The sequence below is a fragment of the Eriocheir sinensis genome, chromosome 4, assembly GCF_024679095.1.
Source record: "Eriocheir sinensis breed Jianghai 21 chromosome 4, ASM2467909v1, whole genome shotgun sequence".
NCBI lineage: Eukaryota > Metazoa > Arthropoda > Malacostraca > Decapoda > Varunidae > Eriocheir > Eriocheir sinensis.
This window is the reverse complement of record NC_066512.1, coordinates 27,148,403-27,160,646: the sequence shown is the minus strand read 5'-3', so window position 1 is coordinate 27,160,646 and position 12,244 is coordinate 27,148,403.

The window sequence follows — 12,244 nt, the reverse complement described above, 5'->3', positions numbered from 1 at the left end:
AATGAGGAAGAGAAGAGAAAATAGACTTGGAATATTGGAATGAGGAAGAGAAGAGAAAATAGACTTGGAATATTGGAATGAGGAATAGAAGAGAAAATAGACTTGGAATATTGGAATGAGGAATAGAAGAGAAAATTGAGACTTGGAATATTGGAATGAGGAATAGAAGAGAAAAATAAGACTTGGAATATTGGAATGAGGAATAGAAGAGAAAATAGACTTGGAATTCTCCTTTACTCTCTCTCTCTCTCTCTCTCTCTCTCTCTCTCTCTCTCTCTCTCTCTCTCTCTCTCTCTCTCTCTCTCTCTCTGTTGTGGCCTTTTTCTTCCCTTTTGTCATCGCTGTAATCGTTCTCCTTTTTCATCGCCCTCCTCCTCCTCTTCTTCCTCCTCCTCTTCCTCCTCCTCCTCCTCCTCCTTATTGTCGGTATTCCTCTCTTTTGTGATTATATTTACCGCCCAATTCTTTCTTTTTTTTCTTCTTCTTGTCATCTTCCTCCTCTTCTTCCTCTTCTTCTTCTTCTTCCTCCTCCTCCTTGTCACTCCACCCATCTTCTTCCTCATTCTCCTCCACTTTCCTTCACTTATCCATATCATCGTCATCTTTATAATTCATCTTCTCTCCTCCTCCTCCTCCTCCTCCTCCTTCTGTTACTCCTCTTCCTCTTACTCCACCTCCTCTTCCACCTTCTAATATTGCTTCTTCTTCTCTCATTTATTTTTTCCTCTTCTTCTTCTTTCTCCTTTTCTTCCTCCTCCCGTTCCCTCCATCCTACTCCTACTCCTCCTCCATCTCCTTCTCCTTCTTCTTTTTTTTCTCTTCATCTCCTATTCCTTATTCCCTTTTCTTCTTTTTTCTTTATATTATTTTACTTTTACTTCCCTTCTTCCTCCTTCTTTTCATATGCTTTTCATAATCTTCTTCCTCCTCCTCCTCCTCCTCCTCCTGGTGCTCCTCTTCTTCCTCCTCCTCCTCCTCCTCCTTCTCTTAATTCCTCCTGATTCTTGACTTTCTTCCTCTTTCTTCTTCTTCTTCTTCATATAATTCCTACTTTTCATATTTTTCTCCCTCTCCACCTCCTCTTTCTGATCTACCTCTTGGTCCTCCTCCTCTTCCTCCTCCTGTCCTCCTCCTCTTCCCCCCGCCCCCCCGCATCACTCAGGACCCCAGGTGGATGGAGGGAGGGAGGAGGGGGAGGGGGGCGAGGCGGGTGAGCGTCGGGGGACAAAACTGTCAAGTGGGTGGCGCCGCTCGGCCGTCCCGCCTGACAGGGCCGCGGAGGGTAAGGCCTGTCATTACCAGCGGCTCAAGACCATATTTGTCGCATCGGGTAATAAGCTTCCTCAATGCGCCCGTTCGACCCTCCCCTCTCACCCTCCACCCCTCCCCTTTCCCCGGCCAGGCCCTCCCCTCTCTCCACCCCTCCCCTCCCTTCCTCGACCCCTCTCCGGTTCTGTCTCTCTGTCCTTCCCCCTTCTCTCTGTCCCCATGTCCCGAGTTCTTTTCTCTCTCTCTCTCTCTCTCTCTCTCTCTCTCTCTCTCTCTCTCTCTCTCTCTCTCTCTCTCTCTTAGTGTTCCTCTTCTACTTTTTAACTCCTCTTCCTTTCCCTTCTCTCTCTCTCTCTCTCTCTCTCTCTCTCTCTCTCTCTCTCTCTCTCTCTCTCTCTCTCTCTCTCTCTCTCTCTCTCTCTCTCTTCCCTTCCCTCTCTTTCTCCCTCTTTTCCTCTTTCCTTCTCTTCTCCCCTTCCTTTCCCTTCAAACCTCTCTCTTTTGCTCTCTCTCTCTTCCTCTCTTATCCAATCTCCTCCTCTCACTTCCCCCCTACCCTTCCCTTCCCCCCCCCCTTCCTTTCCCTCCAACCCCTCCCTCCCTCCCTCTTACCCTCTCTCTCTCTTCCTCTCTTATCCAATCTCCTCCCCTTTCTCCCCTTTCTTTCCCGTCAAGTCTCCCTCTCTCTCTTATCCAATATCTTCCTCCCACTTTCCCCCTACCCTTCCCTTCCCCCTCCCCTCCCCTTCCTGTCCCTCCAACCCCTCCCTCCCTCCCTCCTCCTGGACCCCACCGAGAGAGGCTAACAAGCTTAAACCAAGGGACCTCCTCTCCTATTGCTTCTCTCTTCCTCTCTTCTTCCTCCTCCTCCTCCTCCTCCTCTTCGTTTCCCCTGCCTTGTGTCATCCCCTCCCCCCCTCCCCAGTATCCCCCCGCCCCGAGGCAGTGGAGCATTCATAACCCGTTTTCTGTTGTATGCGCGTCGAACAGCGTGAAAAAAAACGGGGGATCCCTTCACAGCTGTTTGCCGGGGCGACGGAAGAGTTTCCAAAGAGGGCGATTCAAGGGTCTATATATATTTTTTGTTTCTTTACCTTATTAACCAAACCTCGGGACTATAAATGGTCTATAAACTACTGAAACGTGTGTGTGTATATGCGTATTGGTGGCTGGATGTGTATGGGACGACGGAGGGATTCGAAGTAGGGTGCTTTGAGGGTTGAGTTTATAGCGTGTGAGGCAACTGACAGGCCACCACCAGCTCCTCTTTCCCCTCCTCCTCCTCCTCTTACTCTCCTCCTCCTCCTCCTCTCGCTCTGGGCGGTAATGTTAGCCCGCGGCACAAACTTTACACCGAACCCATTCACACAAACACTGCCGAATTATGGGATGTTTGCCGATAAAAGGCTTATTGAAACCGCATCAGAAGGTCCTCTCAGCCTAGTGGGTCCCGCTGACAGCCCGCCCCAGGCACCGCCGCGGGGAACGGCTGAAATACGTTTAATCTTGAGGGAAAGGAAGAGGGAAAGGGGATTGGGCTGATCGCAGAGTAAAAATGATAAAATTGTTGTTGTTATAGAAGAGTTCAGTGAGGGAAAGTATAGGTAAATTTAGCTTAATCTTGAGGAAAAGGGAAAAAAAATATGGGAACGGCTGAAACAGGGAAAGGAAGAGGGAGAGGGGATTGGGCTGATCGCATGTAATAATGATGATGAAATAAATAAGCTTGTTGTATACGATGGCAAGGGAAAACAGGGTAAAATAAGCTGAATACGGACGGAGAAGGTAACATTAATATGGCTGTTTAGATAATGAACGAGTGAAATACGCTTAATCTTAAGGGAGAGGAAGAGGCTAAGGGCATAGGGCTGCTTGCATGTAATAATGATGATAAAATAAATAAGCTTGTTGTATACGATGGCAAGGGAAAACAGGGTAAAATAAGCTGAATATGGACGGAGAAGGTAAAATTAATATGGTTGTTTAGATAATGAAAATAAGGTTGTTGTTCTTAATGTTCAAATAGTATAAAAAAAAGCTTGTTAATGTTGCTGGAAAGGGAAGGTAAAATTAATATGACTAAGTAAAGAAAAAACTTGTTAATGCTGGTAATAAAAGTAAGCTTGTTGTTGTTGTTGTTGGTGAAGAGAAAAGATCAGTAAGGAAAAATAAGGTGAAAAAGCCTAAGATTGACAGAAAGCTTAAAATTAATGATTGCCTAAATAAAGAAAAAATAATAAGGTTGTTCAAATAGAAAGAAAAAAATAAGCTCTATCCCTTTCCCTTTTCCTTTTCCTTCAAGATTAAACATATTTCACCCTGTCTCCCCCCCCCCCCTTTTTTTTTTTTTTTACTATATTAAACGTTTATTCTATCCAACAATAAGACCAATAATTCATCTTTTCTTCTCCTCCTCCTCCTCCTCCTCCTCCTTCTGTTACTCCTCTTCCTTTTACTCCACCTCCTCTTCCACCTTCTAATATTGCTTCTTCTTCTCTTCTCCTCCTCCTCCTCCTCCTCCTCCTTCTGTTACTCCTTTTCCTTTTCCTCCACCTCCTCTTCCACCTTCTAATATGGCTTCTTCTTCTCTTCTCCTCCTCCTCCTCCTCCTCCTCCTTCTGTTACTCCTCTTCCTTTTACTCCACCTCCTCTTCCACCTTCTAATATGGCTTCTTCTTCTCTTCTCCTCCTCTTCCTCCTCCTCCTCCTTCTGTTACTCCTCTTCCTTTTACTCCACCTCCTCTTCCACCTTCTAATATTGCTTCTTCTTCTCTTCTCCTCCTCCTCCTCCTTCTGTTACTCCTCTTCCTTTTACTCCACCTCCTCTTCCACCTTCTAATATTGCTTCTTCTTCTCTTCTCCTCCTCCTCCTCCTCCTTCTGTTACTCCTCTTCCTTTTACTCCACCTCCTCTTCCACCTTCTAATATTGCTTCTTCTTCTCTTCTCCTCCTCCTCCTCCTTCTGTTACTCCTCTTCCTTTTACTCCACCTCCTCTTCCACCTTCTAATATTGCTTCTTCTTCTCTTCTCCTCCTCCTCCTCCTCCTCCTTCTGTTACTCCTCTTCCTTTTACTCCACCTCCTCTTCCACCTTTTAATATTGCTTCTTCTTCTCTTCTCTTCTCCTCCTCCTCCTCCTCCTCCTTCTGTTACTCCTTTTCCTTTTCCTCCACCTCCTCTTCCACCTTCTAATATGGCTTCTTCTTCTCTTCTCCTCCTCCTCCTCCTCCTCCTCCTCCTTCTGTTACTCCTCTTCCTTTTACTCCACCTCCTCTTCCACCTTCTAATATTGCTTCTTCTTCTCTTCTCTTCTCCTCCTCCTCCTCCTCCTCCTCCTCCTTCTGTTACTCCTCTTCCTTTTACTCCACCTCCTCTTCCACCTTCTAATATGGCTTCTTCTTCTCTTCTCCTCCTCCTCATCCTCCTCCTCCTTCTGTTACTCCTCTTCCTTTTACTCCACCTCCTCTTCCACCTTCTAATATTGCTTCTTCTTCTCTTCTCCTCCTCCTCCTCCTCCTCCTCCTCCTTCTGTTACTCCTCTTCCTTTTACTCCACCTCCTCTTCCACCTTGTAATATTGCTTCTTCTTCTCTTCTCCTCCTCCTCCTCCTCCTCCTCCTCCTTCTGTTACTCCTCTTCCTTTTACTCCACCTCCTCTTCCACCTTGTAATATTGCTTCTTCTTCTCTTCTCCTCCTCCTCCTCCTCCTTCTCCTTCTGTTACTCCTCTTCCTTTTCCTCCACCTCCTCTTCCACCTTCTAATATTGCTTCTTCTTCTCTTCTCCTCCTCCTCCTCCTCCTCGTCCTCCTTCTGTTACTCCTCTTCCTTTTCCTCCACCTCCTCTTCCACTTTCTAATATTGCTTCTTCTTCTCTTCTCCTCCTCTTCCTCCTCCTCCTCCTTCTGTTACTCCTCTTCCTTTTACTCCACCTCCTCTTCCACCTTCTAATATTGCTTCTTCTTCTCTCATTTATTTTTTCCTCTTCTTCTTCTTTCTTCTTCTCTTCCTCCTGTTCCATCCTCCTCCTCCTCTCCTCCATCTCCTTCTTTTTTTTACATCATCTCCTATTCCTTATTCCCTTTTCTTCAACTGCAAAATCATACGAAAAAAAAAGAAAGAGGAAAAGAACAGAAAGAAATGATACACGAAATAAAAATAAAAAAAAATAAAAATAAAGGAACACGAGAGAGACCCAGAAGAAGAGGAAGAAAAACAACAACAGCAACATGATAAGAAAGAAGAAGAAGAAGAAGAAGAAGAGGAACAAGAAGAAGAGGAAGAAGATCAGGGTGTAGGGTGACAGTATGACGGAATGACGGTCTCGTGATGCTGCCCCGAGTCCCCCCATGCCATGCCCCGCCCCGCCATGCCCCAGGAGAAGGCCCGGGGCGCTAATCCTTGTTCAGGGGCTTTGTGCTGTGTGTGGCGGGGCGGACAGGATGTGATTACCGCCCCGAGAGAGAGAGAGAGAGAGAGAGAGAGAGAGAGAGGGGGGGGGGTAGGGGGGAGGAAGTCTTATTATGATTGTTATCGCGTCGTAGTCATGATAATGTTTCGCTTACACGTGTTTCTGTCGTGTATACGTGTCTGTGTGTGTGTTTGTGTGTGTGTGGGGGGGGGGGAGTGAGTGTTTGTGTGTGTGTTTATGTGCGTGTGTGTGTGTGTGTAAGGGGGGTGCTTATGTGTGTGTGTGTGGGGGGGGTTGTGTGTGTGTATGCTTGTGTGTGTGTGTGTGTGTGTGTGTGTGTGTGTGTGTGTGTGTGTGTGTGTGTGTGTGTGTGTGTGTGTGTGTGTTTTATATTCTAGTTTGTGTGGTTTACTTATTTCTTCTTCTTCTTCTTCTTCTTCTTCTTATTATTATTATTATTATTATTATTATTATTATTATTATTATTATCATTATTATCATTACTACTGTTATCCTTATTATAAGAGAACGGACTGAGAATAATGCAGATGAATTATATATATCATAATTTTAACTCCCCCCCCCTCCCTCCCCCTCCCCCCACTACCACCCCTTCCCCTCTCCCCCCCTCCACTAGCAGATCCTAACAACAGTGAAAACACATCAGTTGAGTAAATAGAATCGTGATGAGGGAGGGGCGGGAGGGCGGAGCGGGAGGGAGGGAGGGAGGGAGGGATATCAACACACACACACACACACACACACACACACACACACACACACACACACACACACGCGGTGATGGATGCTGGAGAGGTGTGGCCGCCAAGTTAGTAAACACATCAGTCACCTCCCCAAGTGTTCAGCCCTGCTCTCCTCTGCTCGCCTCTGCTCGCCCTGCCCCCCCGCACACCGCCCGACCCTGCCACACAACCACCACAACCCCTGCCACACCACCACAACCCCTGCCACACCACCACTATAACCCCTGCCACACCATCACTATAACCCTTGCCACACTACCCTGTCACATCATCACCCCTTGTTAAGATATCTAGTACCCGGTTTTGTCCATTGATGTATATGTATGGCGTATGCATCTCATGTTTGGGGGTCCTCAACGCATACAGCTTTGCTAGACAGAGTGGAGTCAAAGGTCCTTCGTCTCATCAGCTCTCCTCCTCTTCTACTACCTCTTAAATTCCGCGGCAGTGTTGCTTTTCTTTCTATACGCAAACGATACTTTCATGCTGACTGCTCTTCTGAACTTGCTAACTGTATGCCTCCCCTCACTTCCGCGGCCCCGCTGTACACGACTTACAAATCTTGCTCGTCCCTATTCTGTCCAAACCCCTTATGCAAGATTTAACCAGCATCTTCATACTTTCATCCCTTGCCCGGTAAACTCTGGAACAGCCTCCCTCCGTCTGTATTTCCTCCTGTCTACGATTTAAACTCATTCACGAGGAGAGTGTAGTGGAAAATAGTGTTATAAACGGTGGTGAAAAATAAGCTTGTTAATGCTGATAAGGAGAGAAGCTTAGTAAGGATATGGAAAAATAGGGGAAATAGGTGAAATAGGGTTAATATTGAGGAAAATGGACTTGTCTACGATTTAAACTCATTCAAGAGGAGAGCATCACGACATCTTGCCTTCCGGAATGAACCTCTTTCCTGGACACTCATTTTCTCTTTTATCGGAGCAGCGCCAAGCAGGAATTTATGTTTGCCCTTGAGCTGTCTCCCTTGCTCTAAATAAATATTGATTAGTTTCAATATTAATGGTTGGCGATTATCATTATGACCCTGTAGCCAATACCCTTCCCCTGTTAAGACTTTCTACCCTGTAATTCACAAACTTCCCCTGCCACACGTGTCCTGTTTATATTATGTGCCCCTGCCAAGGATATGTCATCTCTACTCTCTCCTCTCCCTTTCAACCCCATTTTACAAGTCCTTGGTAAGTCTCCCTTGCTATACACTTCGCTAGCCTATAAATGTGAGCTATTAAAATTTTGTTCTTTCGTTTTATTTTTCTTATATATACAATTTTTTCCCATTTTATTTTACTATTCCTCTCCTTTTTTATTTCTTCTTTTCCTTTCTGTTTTGTCTTTATTAATATATCTCTCTTTACCTCAGAACTCTATTGCTTTTTCTCCACCTAATTGGCTACCGTCCTATTTTAATTTCGCTATTTGATCTTTTCCTGCCTTCATTTATATATCTATTTTTTTTTTACAACAAACGAGACAGCTCAAGGGCACCAAAAAGGAAACAATAATGTATGTATAATATAGGTATGTAACATGTATAGTAATATTTAGAGGTAATAATATAGGTATGTATCTTTTTAATTCAATGCATTCCTTATACTCTATACATCACATCACCCCACGGCCAAAGCATCTTATAATGTCCCTCTCTCATCCCTTCATCTATCAATTTATTTATTTATTTGTATCTATATCTCTCTCTTCCACTATGTCATCTCCCTTCTCCCTCTCTCCCGTCTAAAAAACATCTTATATCTCACTTTTCTCTTTGTCAACCTATCATTTCTGCTTCTCTGTCTTCCCTATGTCAACCTGCTCCCTTCCCCTGTGAATGCTACGCCCATAACTGCCTTCCTTTCCATCTCTGTTCCACCTCTTCCAAAGCTACGCCCATAACTGCCTTCCTTTCCATCTCTGTTTCACGTCTTCCAAAGCTATGCCCATAACTGCCTTCCTTTCCATCTCTGTTTCACGTCTTCCAAAGCTATGCCCATAACTGCCTTCCTTTCCATCTCTGTTCCACCTCTTCCAAAGCTATGCCCATAACTGCCTTCCTTTCCATCTCTGTTTCACGTCTTCCAAAGCTATGCCCATAACTGCCTTCCTTTCCATCTCTGTTCCACCTCCTCCAAAGCTATGCCCATAACTGCCTTCCTTTCCATCTCTGTTTCACGTCTTCCAAAGCTATGCCCATAACTGCCTTCCTTTCCACCTCTGTCCCACCTCTTCCAAAGCTATGCCTATAACTGCCTTCCTTTGCACCTCTGTTCCACCTCTTCCAAAGCTATGCCCATAACTGCCTTCCTTTCCATCTCTGTTTCACGTCTTCCAAAGCTATGCCCATAACTGCCTTCCTTTCCACCTCTGTTCCACCTCTTCCAAAGCTACGCCCATGACTGCCTTCCTTTCCACCTCTGTTTCACCTCCTCCTTACCTGCCACACCTTTCATTAACAACCACACACCTTATATGATACTCTTTTACAGCCATATATATACACACCTCTATGGCTCCTTATCTTACCTGTCACAGTAATTACCTTGATCCAGACAGCCTTGATATTTCACACCTTTCCTATACTGCCTTCCATAAACTGCTTGACTTTTAGCGTGTATGTTTACCTTTATCACAACTAAACACTAACAAAACTAACCTTGATCCAAACAGGCTTTTAATTTCACACTTTTATAATTTGTCTTTCTTAAACTTCATCTCCTTTTAATTTATCCTGCCTGGTAAAGGAAAGAAGGAAGGAAGGAAGACAGGAAAGGTCGAGAACATAGAAGGCGAGAAGGAAGAAGAGTAAGAGAAGGAAAGGAGTAAGAGGAACCATAAGAGTAACAGCAATAAATTTGAGTAAAAGTTGGACCTATGTCATAACTAACGAATCTATGTAACCTCATTTTCACATTTGTTTCCATCTCTACACGCCTTCCTATGGTTTCCCGGGAGGTTTAAAGGTCAGATAGCATGCATATGTGACGACAGAGGAGCAGTTGGTTAAGTAGGGGATGTGATACTGCCGCGTTTAAAACCAATCTTTACCTCTCTCTTGTCTCCTTCTTCCACTCCATACCTGTCAAGTTTTAGGGCGGGATTCTGAGAAGAGCAGTTGGTTAAGTAGGGGATGTGATACTGCCGCGTTTAAAACCAATCTTTACCTCTCTCTTGTCTCCTTCTTCCACTCCATCCCTGTCAAGTTTTAGGGCGGGATTCTGAGAAGAGCAGTTGGTTAAGTATAGGAGAGGTGATACTGCCGCGTTTAAAACCAATCTTTACCTCTCTCTTGTCTCCTTCTTCCACTCCATCCCTGTCAAGTTTTAGGGCGGGATTCTGAGAAGAGCAGTTGGTTAAGTATAGGAGAGGTGATACTGCCGCGTTTAAAACCAATCTTTACCTCTCTCTTGTCTCCTTCTGCCACTCCATCCCTGTCAAGTTTTAGGGCGGGATTCTGAGACTCTTCCGCCGCTCACATCAACTATTTCCGAAAGGCCAAACAGGAGATGAATCGGTTTCCCATGAGTGTTGCTTTACGATCACGCTCAGAGGCTTTGTCAAATTACCACCACCAGGGTCATAAAACTACCCACGGAAAGGCCCCCACTCCACAACTCCTATAGGAAAGCCTTGTGAGATGTGTGTGCCTGGGCGCCGGTAACACACACACACACACACACACACTCACACACACATCCCCCCCCCCCCCCCCCGCTTCAATTCCTTCACTTCTCTTTCCTTACACATTATTGCATCTACATCGTCCAGCCATTTCCTTTCCCGTCTCCTCCCTCCCTCCCTTCTTCCTTCCCTCCCTCCCTCCCTCCCTCCCGTCTCTCCAAACCGTTTATTTACACAGACGCAGTGTGGGTAGCCTCCTCTACACACCACTTACACACAACACCTTGAACTCCGCGGGGCTGTATACACGAGAGAGAGAGCGAGAGCGAGAGCGAGAGAGAGAGAGAGAGAGAGAGAGAGAGATTTTTCATGCACCCTCTCCCTTCCTTGTCAAACTTCTCACCATTACTCTGAAAAGGAAGCTCCCGAGATGTATACACGCACACACACACACACACACACACACACACACTACCCCCCTCCCCCCCTCACCACACACAAGGCAGCCAAGAGAAAGAGAGTAACCCCCCCCCTCCCCTCCCCACACAATTAAGCAAGAGGAGAATCAAGAGGGCGTTTGAGTACCAATATATCTTTTATTAGAAAAATACAACAAGCGCCAACAACGAGAATAACGAAGTAACGAGCGATGATCCGGAGTCTTTGGTTTGGGTGGGGGAACTTAAGTAAGATACGCGTCCGAAGAGGAAGAGGAAGAGGAAGAGGAAGAGGAAGACGTAAGAGAAAAACCCAAGAGTAAGTATGTAAAGGAAGGAAGGAAGGGAAGATAGGAAGAAGAGGAAAAGGAGAAGAAGGGGAGGAGAGGAGGATGGGAAAGGATGACGATAGGGAAGGAAAGAAGGAAGGAAGGAAGATAGGAAGGAGAAGAGGAAAAGGAGAAGATAGGGGAGGAGAGGAGGATGGGAAAGGATGACGATAGGGAAGGAAAGAAGGAAGGAAGGAAGATAGGAAAGGTGGAGAAGATAGAAGGAGAGAAGGAAGAAGAGTAAGAGGAAGAATAAGAGTAACAGCTACAAATTAGAGTAGAAGTTGGACCTAAGAGTAAGGGGAGGGGGGGGGTCGGCCAGGGAGCGGGGCGTGTGGGTCCCTGCTGGCGGCCGACGAACGACTATGTACACGAGGTATTATTATATGTACATCACACACACGACGGCGAGGACGACGAGGGTTGGGGGAGGGAGGGAGGAGGGGTTAAGGACGGTAGGCCACGCTGTCATCATTGAATTAAGGATATTGGATAAGGAGGATGAGAGGAGGAGGGGGATGTAAGGATAGGGAGGTAAAGGATGACGGAAGGAGGAGGAGGAAGATGTAAAGTTATAGGAAGGATAGGGATGGGGGAAGGAGGGGGAGGAGGAGGGTGTGAAGTTAAGAAGGAAGAGGAGGAGGAGGAAGAGCGGATGAGAAGGTGAGGATGAGCAGACAGGGATGACGGGTGAGGGTGAGGAGGGAGACCCACGCCTCGGGGTTACTGACGAACACTTGATGGGACAGGGACGAGGGCGAGGAGGTGAAGACGAGGGACGAGGATGAGCGCGACAGGCCACGCGCTGGACCACTGGCGGGGCGGCGGCGCAGGGCGGAGGGAACCATTGCCACAGCCTCCGAGCGCCGCGGGACACAGCAACACGCCGCGCGGGGCCGCCCACGAGGAGTGGTGGAGACTTGAACGGCGGGGCTCCTCAATCCACGGCGCGCGGAGCTGGGCGCGGCGCACACTGGCGAGGAGGGAGGCGCGCGCTGCTTCCGAGGGGGCGATGAGAGGTCGAGCATGCCCTTGGCAGCATCTTGGAGCACCCGACAAAGGCGTGACGGAGGGGCCTCAGGAGTGACTTGAGGCGCGTCCACCGTGAAGGAGGGCGGCGGGAGCCGTGCTGAGGTGTGGGCGCCGGAGGTCCAGGCGGCCAGGCCCCCGCTGTGCCAGGCCGCAACGAGCCGCCCGACACATGGTGGAGGGCGCGGGGCGGCTCTGCGGGAGTCACCGGTGGTAAGTGTTGGCTGGCCGCGTGAGGGTGAGGGGGGGAGGGCAGTGAGAGGCAGGGCAGCCCCCGAGGGTGGCGTGCAGGGCAGCACAGGCGAGGGAAGACACGGGGCGGCCAGACAGTGTGGGGCAGCGGGGCACGGGCGGGATGAGTCATATAAACACTCACGAA